This window comes from Gossypium arboreum, chromosome 10 (assembly GCF_025698485.1).
Source record: "Gossypium arboreum isolate Shixiya-1 chromosome 10, ASM2569848v2, whole genome shotgun sequence".
In the NCBI taxonomy this organism is placed as follows: domain Eukaryota; kingdom Viridiplantae; phylum Streptophyta; class Magnoliopsida; order Malvales; family Malvaceae; genus Gossypium; species Gossypium arboreum.
In genome coordinates, this window is record NC_069079.1 from 6,471,652 (window position 1) to 6,481,065 (window position 9,414).

Sequence of the window (9,414 nt, forward strand, 5' to 3'; positions counted from 1 at the left end):
ACTTTTTGACGAAGAAATCGATTGCACAGTTCACAAAAACCAAAGAGAAATAAGGCAAAACCTAAGGTACACAGAGAATGAGCAAGAAGACAATACTCAACTCCCAACCGAAGAGATGGCTGAAAACCAAGACAATCAACTACCTCTTGCAATTGCGGCTAATCAAAATCCTACTCCACGCACTATGTATGATTATGTTAAACCTTCTTTAACAGGAACTGAATCAAGCATAGTTAGACCTACTGTAGCTATAAATACTTTTGAACTGAAACCTAACACAATTCAAATGATACAACAGTTTGTTCAGTTTGATGGTTTGCAGGATGAAGATCCCAATGCTCACTTAGCAAAATTTTTGGAACTATGCGATACATTTAAAATTAATGGCATTTCTGACGATGTCATTCGTCTTCGGTTATTCCCTTTCTTATTGAGGAACAAAGCTAAACAATGGTTGAAATCGTTACCACGAGGGTCAATTACTACTTGGGAACAAATGACTGAAAAATTTTTACTAAAATATTTTCCGCCGGCTAAAATGGCTAAATTACGTAATGATATCTCTTCTTTTGTGCAGATGGATTTAGAAACACTCTACAATGCATGGGAGAGATACAAGAACCATTTAAGAAGGTGCCTTCACCATGGGTTACCGCTTTGGCTTCAGGTTCAAACATTCCATAATGGTCTGAATCCTTCGACTCAGCAAATGGTTAACGCAGCTGCTGGCGGAACCATCAATAATAAAACACCTGAAGATGTGTATAAGTTCATAGAGGAGATGTCATTGAATAACTATCAGTGGCAAGTCATGAGGACAAAGCCAAGGAAAATAGCCGGTGTCTATAATGTTGATTCGGTCACCATGCTCTCTAATCAGGCAGAACTCTTGAATAACAAGATTGATGGTTTTCTTAGTTCTTCATAGGTTCACTCAGTAATGCAGTGCGAAGCTAGTGGAGGTGAAACAAGCCATTCGGAATACCAACCTTATAGCCACAACATCGATAACGAGCAATTAAATTACATGGGTAATAATCCTCGACCTCAAAACAATCCATATAGTAATACTTACAATGCAGGTTGGAGGAACAACCCCAATTTCTCGTGGGGCAGTCAAGGAAGTCAAAGACCACAACCACCTCCAGGCTACCGACAACCACCCTACCAACAGGAAAATAAGCTGAACCTTGAAGAGATGCTCACAAAGTTTATCTCGGTGTTAGAAACCTGTTTCTAAAACACCGAGACAGCACTTAAAAATCAACAAGCGTCGATCCAAGGGCTCAAAACTCAGATAGGCCAGCTTTCCAAACTAATCTTCGAAAGACCACAAGGGAGCTTGCCAAGTAATACTGAACCTAACCCAAGGGAACAGCTCAACGCGATTAATGTTCAAAAAGAATAAGGATTTGTTGAGCCTAAGCCAGAACTGAGGAAAGAAACTGTGGTAAGCAAAGGTCAAGGTGAGGTAGATCACAATAAAAACAAATCGTTGAATGTCGAATATAAACTTCGTGTGCCATACCCCAACGAGACAAGGAGAGACCACTCAGATGAACAATTTGGTAAATTTCTTAAACTCTTAAAAAAATTACATATTAACTTACCGTTTATTGAAGCTCTACCACAGATGCCAAACGCAATGAAATTTTTAAAGGAGCTTTTAGCAAATTAGCGGAAGATGGACGAGGCATCGCTTGTGGAGCTCAACGTAGTTTGCTCAGCTATTCTCTAGAATAAACTACGTAACAAACTTAAAGATCCAGGGAGTTTTACAATTCATTGCTTAATTGGTAGTTTAGATGTTAATAATGCATTAGCTGATTTGGGGGCTAGTATTAACGTCACGTTTTACAAAATGTTCAAACAATTAGGGCTCAGGAAACCCAAACAAATTAGGATGAGCATTCAATTAGCAGATAAAACTATAAGATTTCCTAGGGGTATTATTGAAGATGTGCTAGTTAAAATCGATAAATTTATATTTCCCATTGACTTCATTATTCTAAACATAGAAGAGGATAGCAACATTCCTTTAATTCTAGGAATGCCCTTTTTAGCAATTACTAAAACGATTATTGATGTTGGCACAGGTGAACTCACACTCCGTGTGGGAGACGAAACAATCACTCTTCAACCTTGCAATTCTAGCAACACATCGGAAATTGAAGGTGATCGTTTAACCTATTTTATTAAAACTGACAATATGGTACAACCTACATTGCAGGAAATGAGTCTGAAGGTAGCACATGAGTCATTCCCAAGCAATAGTAGAGGACCCATTCATGAGGATCGAAGGCTACAAATCGAAGAGCTAAATGAATGGCGGACGCATAAACCGAGAACACCAACAGAATCTACTACAGAACAAGCTCAATCCCTTTCCAAATCAACTTAAGGTTGGAGATAGAGTCTTATTCGATGCCACAGATCCCCGCATTGTCCCTACCACATCGAATAAAGAAATCACTCTTACGGTACTTAGCATTTTCCCATTCGGTACTGTCGAGGTGAGTCATCCCAAGTTCGGCACTTTTAAGGTAAACAACACCCTTTTAAAACCATATTTTGATGAGATTAATAGCAGGAATGAGGAGTATAAACTCCTCAAACCACCATGATCATTCAACAGAGAGGTAAGTCGAGCTTAGACTATAAATAAGCGCTTCTCGGAAGGCAACCCGAGCATTAACTATATTAACTTCTTTAGAATTTAGTCTTCAACATCTAACTTACTAACGGAGCGCTTGAATACAGGTTTTCCATAGGGACACGGCCAAGAGCATGGGCGTGCTTAGGGCCGTGTGAAAACAGGAAAATAATTTTTCCCAAACACGGGTTGCGATAAAATGCCACGGCCGTGCGATATGGCCGAGGTCGAACCTGCCAAAACAACATGGGGGTGAGACACGCCTGTGTGGAAAAACCGTGGGTGAACCTGTTAAAACAACACGGGCATGCGACACGCCTGTGTCTAGCACCCGTGGTCGAACTTGTTAGATTGACACGGGCGTGGGTCTACATACACGGACGTGGGAGAAGCGAACTACATCATGCACGCCCGTGCAAAATAGCTGTATGCGCCCACACGCCCAAGGAACACGGGCGTGTACTAAATGTCAGACGCGCCCAAATTCAAAATTCGCGAATCACACGGGCTAAAATTGGGGAACACGAGCGTGTTACCTGACCGTGTGCCCAAAAATCTATAAATATCCTACACTATTCATTGCCTTCCCTACTCAAAAACCCTAACCCTAGCCGCTGCAATTCTACACGGCCTCCTTGCCACGCCCGTGCGCCGCCTCCAATTCCATTCTCGACACCTAATCTCTTTCCTTTAGCGTTTGTTTACTCCTTTATCTTTTATTTCACTAATTTATAATCCTTTTTATCATAGTAATCTATATTTTTCACGTTATTTCCATCTTTCTATCATACAATTTTCATTTATAAAACATGTAACACCCCCTAACCCCAAACCGTCGCCGGAACAGGGCTACGAGGCATTACCGGATATATCAGACAACTTATGGATATTTTACAATTATTATAACATTCATAGTATAATTGAAGAATTATGTCCCTATAATGGACTTTAGAAGCCCAACACAAGTATTAAAGTGGAATGAAACGGGACTTGTTCGAGTATTCAGAGAAATATATATATATTTTTTTACAAAAATTTTGACAGCATTTCTTCTTAATTTTTACATAAAACCCCCTGCAAATTCAAACCAAAAACCACCTAATCCAAAACCAATGGCACAATCAAAAACAATTTAAACCTAAATATATCTAAATCATAACCAATTCATTAACAGTCATTTAATAACTAAACATTCATAATATTAATCCAAATTAACTAATAACTTCATTCATTTTTTTCATTCCAACTTATACCAAATTATATAATATAATATTTACCATTTTATCAAACTAATAACAAAATATGGTATACCATTCTTATAACTAACTTTACAAGTATATCTATATAACTTATAAATCACTTAGTACATGCCACTTTCAATTAAGAAAGAAAACATCACCCAAAATTTGCTGGAGTCGGGATAGTTCAAATGCTGGACCGGGGTTCCAGACTCCTATTAACCTGCGCACGGAAACAACCGCACGCTGAGTATTCCGTACTCAGTGGTATTACCATAATTCAAATTATAATAGCAATAAAGAATTTTAATTACCAAACATGTAACTATCTAATTTCACAAATATCAATTCATTCTTAAACTTTCATTAATTAATAATAACGATACAATTTTTATCTATTCTTCAGTTTCCATCACATATTACATGTAACAATTTCAATCACTACATGAACATTAAGTTCATGCCTTTCATTTTCAATCTCAATTTCAATCCACTATTCAACTTTTTTGTTTCTTTCAATATTTCAATAATATAATCAATCAATTTATTTTAAATTTCTCATCTTAGATATTCACCCTATTAGCAAATCCGGACTTTGACGGATACACGGATTCCAACCCAACACACCATTACGGTACATTGTGCCTAAAACGGTACATAGTACCTGATCAGTATACGGCACATAAAGTGCCTAAAACGACACACAAGGTGCCTGATACGACACACGAGGTGCCTGAAATACGACACATAAAGTGCCTAATCAGTAAAGCCGGCAAATCTCGTACACTTCCATATCCTATGGCATGCCAATTATATCCGACTCAGCCCGACTAGTTAATAGGGTATTTCTATTCTCAATTCACTTTCATTTCCAGTCCAAGATTACTTTTCAATTAAAACTTTCACATTCAAATCAATTTACAATTCAATTATACATACACATTCACCATTCAATTTAATTCTCATTCAACTCAAATATCAATACTTACCTTATAATTCACTTATTAAATATAGAATTGATATAAAACATTTAATAAAAAGTAATTTGAATTATAGTAATACAAACCGTGAATTTCTCGTTTTAATCCTCGATAGCTTTCTCCTTTCCTTTGTGCGTCGATGTCTTGGGTTCTTTGTTAACTACGAAAATAATAATAATTTATAATCATCAATATAACACAATTCAATTTAATCCATGAGCCTAAACATGCAAATTTAACCATTTTTAATGTATATATATAATTTCACCATTAAGCTGTCTACTTGAGTCATTGTTACTAAATTATTTATATCTTGAGCTACGAAACTCCAAATTAATATCCATAAATTTTCCTTAAAACTAGACTCATATATCTTCTCACCATAAGATTTTCAGAATTTTTGGTCTAGCCAATTAGTACAGTTTATTCATTAAATACTCCCCTGTTATTTCATTTGACAGTTCTGACCTCTCTCTACTAAAAATAAATTATCTCATTGTAAAGAACTCGAATAAGGTTCTTGTTTACTTATTTTGAAACTAGATTCATTAAGGAGTTCACACATATAAATTACACTCCATAATAATTTTTTTACAATTTATAATGATTTTCCAAATTTAAAACAGGGCATCTCGAAATCACCCCAAACCAGTCTTACAAAATTTCAAATATCTCTTGATTCATCAATTCATTGCTTACAATATTTATACTATAAGAAACTAGACTCAATAAGATTTAATTACATATTTTTTTCATCCTCTAGTTCAATTTATACAATTTTTAGTGAATTTTCAAAGTTAGACCATTGCTACTTCCCAAAACTGTTTTGATGTAAAATGTTAATAACCAAATTTATAACACCAATTCACACCTTATGTCTATTCAAATTTCATTTAAACTCAAATTTAACTATTAAATTTTCAACATATTTTCTTAATTCTGAAATTCTCCTCAATTTAGTCCCTAAAACACAAAACTTATAGCTTACTTTGCAATTCGATCCTTATATCTATTTTAATTTGAATTTCATTCAATTAAACCCCTATTTCATTTTTTTTTTCAACATGAACAATATTTAGAATTCTAATAACTTTCAAAATATTAATTTAATTTCATCAAAACTTTGTTCTAAAGCTTTTAAAACATTAAAATTAAGTAAAAGGGCTAAATTAACTTACCTATTAAACTTTCAAACCTTCAAACCCTAATTCTCCTTTTTCTTTTCTTTCTTCTTTCTTTTTCCTTCCCTGCTTTTCGTTTGCCTATTCTGCTTTCTTTTCTTTGTTCTTTACTTTATTTTCTTTATTTTATTTGTTTTTGTTGCTAATAATATATTATAATTTAATTTAATCAATCAATAACAAATATCTAAGAAAAGCCTTAGATTTTTTACGTTTATGCCGCCTCATCTATGCTAATTGGTAAAATTGCTAGTTTGGTCCTTTTATTTTCTATTGATCTATAATTGAACCTTTGCCCTTTATTCAATTTAGTCATTTTTACTAATTACTCTAAATTAAGCTAAATTCACCTAATTTAAACCTAATTAAACACATCACTAGACTCATAAATATTTCTAGTAATTATTTCGAACTCGATTTACTAAGGCGGAGGCAGATAATGTACTTTTTCCTAAGTGCTGTGAATTTTGGGTCATTACATTTCTCCCCTTAATAAATTTCGTCCTCGAAATTTACCTGAGAATAGATGAGGATATTGTGCTCTCATCGTTTCTTCCGGTTCCCAAGTCGCTTCTTCCATACTATGACTCCTCCATAACACTTTTACTAGCGGGACCCGTTTATTTCTCAGCTCTTTTACTTCTCGAGCTAATATCTGAACCGGCTCTTCTTCATAAGTCAAATCAGACCAAATTTGAATATTTTCAGTAGGAATAATGTGGGAAGGATCCGATCTATATCTCCGGAGCATCGAAACATGAAAAACATCATGAATTTTCTCGTAATTCGAGGTAAAGCTAGTCGGTGAGCAACAGCCCAATTCTTTCCACAACCTCATACGGCCCAATAAAACGTGGACTTAACTTACCCTTTCGGCCAAATCTCAAAACTTTCTTCCAAGGTGATACTTTGAGGAATACTTTATCACCAATGAATATTCAATGTCTCGCCGTTTCAAGTCTCGCATATGATTTACGCCTATCAAAAGTCGCTTTCAATCTATCTTTAATCTTCTTAACTGCTTTCTTACATTTCTTGAATCAATTCTGGCCCAATAATTTTTCTTTCATTCAATTCAGTCCAACATACCGGTGATCGACACCTTTGACCATATAATGCTTCATACGAAGCCATTTGAATATTAGATTGGAAACTATTGTTATAGACAAATTCAGCTAATGGCAAATAACGTTCCCAACCTGATTCAAATCAATGATACAAGCCCAAGCATATCTTCTAATATCAGATATTACTGTTCGGATTGTCCATCTGCTTGCGGATGAAAAGCCGTACTAAAGTTAAGTCGAGTACCCAATGATTCATATAGCTGTCTCCAAAATCTTGATTGAACCGAGGATCTCGATCTGAGATTATTGACACCGGAATACCGTGTAATCTAACAATTCTCGAATATACACTTCTGCAAGCTTCTGCAATGACCAATCTGTTCTAACAGCTATAAAGTGAGCTGAGTTTGTAAGCCGATCAACAATTACCCAAATAGCATTCTTTTTACTTGCTGACAATGGCAATCCTGTAACAAAATCCATTGTAATAAGATCCCATTTCCACTCAGGAATGCTAATAGGCTGAAGTAATCCCGTAGGAACTTGATGTTCTGCCTTTACTCGCTGACATGTCAAACATTTACTAACATATTCAACTATGTCCCTTTTCATTCCAGGCCACCAATATAATTCTCGTAAATCACAATACATCTTCGTTCCACCAGGGTGCAAAGCAAAAGTACTATCATGTGCTTCTCGAAGAATTAACTCTTTTAGTTCAGAATTAGCTGGAACACAAACTCGATTTTGAAACCTCAAACAATCATACCCGTCAATACTAAAACTCTTAGTTGTACCATTTTGAACCATTTCTCTTTTCTTCAATAATCTATCATCTTTCATCTGAGCTGCTCTAATTTGATCAAACATCATCGGCTTAACCCTTAATTCACTAGCAAGCTTCCATCATCATTAATACTAAGTCGAGCAAATATTGCCCTTAATTCCCCAACTTTTCTACTCAATGCATCACCTACCACATTCGCCTTTCCCGGTGGTAATCTATAATACAATCATAATCTTTCGAAGTTCGATCCACCGTCTCTCGTCTTAAATTCAACTCCTTCTGCGATGTAAGATATTTAAGACTTTGTGATCCGTGTAAATGTAGCATTTTTCACCATATAGGTAATGCCTCCAAATCTTTAAAGCAAAAATTACTGCAGTTAGCTCCAAGTCGTGCGTCGGGTAATTACGTTCATGTGGTTTTAATTGTCGAGATGCATAAGCTACGACCTTCCCATCTTGCATCAATACACAGCCCAGACCGCTTAGAGAAGCATCACTATACACGACAAAATCTTTTCCCTCGGTAATGTTAATACCGGTGCCTCTGTCAACATTTGCTTCAAAGTCTCAAAACTCTTCTGGCACTGGTCATCCCAGATAAAAGGAACATTCTTTTGCAGTAGTTTAGTCATTGGTAGTGCTATCTTTGAGAATCCATTTACAAACCTCCTGTAATACCCAATTAGACCGAGAAAATGCGTACCTCGATACATTCTTGGGTGGTTTCCATTGGACAATCGCTTCAATTTTCTTTGGATCAACCCGAATTCCGTCTGCAGATACTACATGTCCCAGAAATACAACTTCTGATAACCAGAATTCACATTTACTGAGCTTTCCATACAACTGTTTCTCTCGTAAAATCTGTAGAACTATTCGAAGATGCTGATCATGTTCTGCTTTTGTCTTCGAATATACCAATATATCATCAATAAAAATCACCACAAACTGATCTAAATATGGCTGAAAAATGCGGTTCATCAAATCCATGAAAGCAGCTGGGGCATTAGTCAACCCAAACGGCATCACCAAAAATTCATAATGACCATAACGAGTACGAAAGACAGTCTTAGGCACATCACTTTCCTTCACCTTTAGCTGATAATACCCAGATCTCAAATCAATTTTTGAGAATACTGAAACTCCCTTAAGTTGATCAAACAAATCATCTATACGAGGCAACGGATACCGGTTCTTGATCGTCACTTTATTCAATTGTCGATAATCAATGCATAACCGCATAGAACCATCTTTCTTTTTAACGAACAATACTGGAGCTCCCCAGGGTGAAATACTTAGTCTAATAAATCCACGATCTAGTAAATCCTGTAACTGCACCTTTAACTCTTTCAACTCAGTGGGCGACATTCGATATGGAGGTATAGGGATTGGTGCTGTACCCGGATACACTTCAATAGCAAATTCAACCTCTCTATTAGGTGGTAAGCCCGGCAATTCTTCAGGAAATACATCTGAAAACTCACATACGGTCCTGATCTGACTACA

General features: G+C 35.9%; 1 non-coding gene across 1 annotated transcript; it reads right to left on the reverse strand.

Moving 5' to 3' along the window:
• Window positions 1-544: 544 nt before the first annotated feature.
• Window positions 545-651, reverse strand: LOC128282815 (small nucleolar RNA R71). The gene has a single exon (XR_008273169.1). It is a non-coding gene; the product is annotated as a small nucleolar RNA R71 (small nucleolar RNA).
• Between the last annotated feature and the right edge of the window lie 8,763 nt (window positions 652-9,414).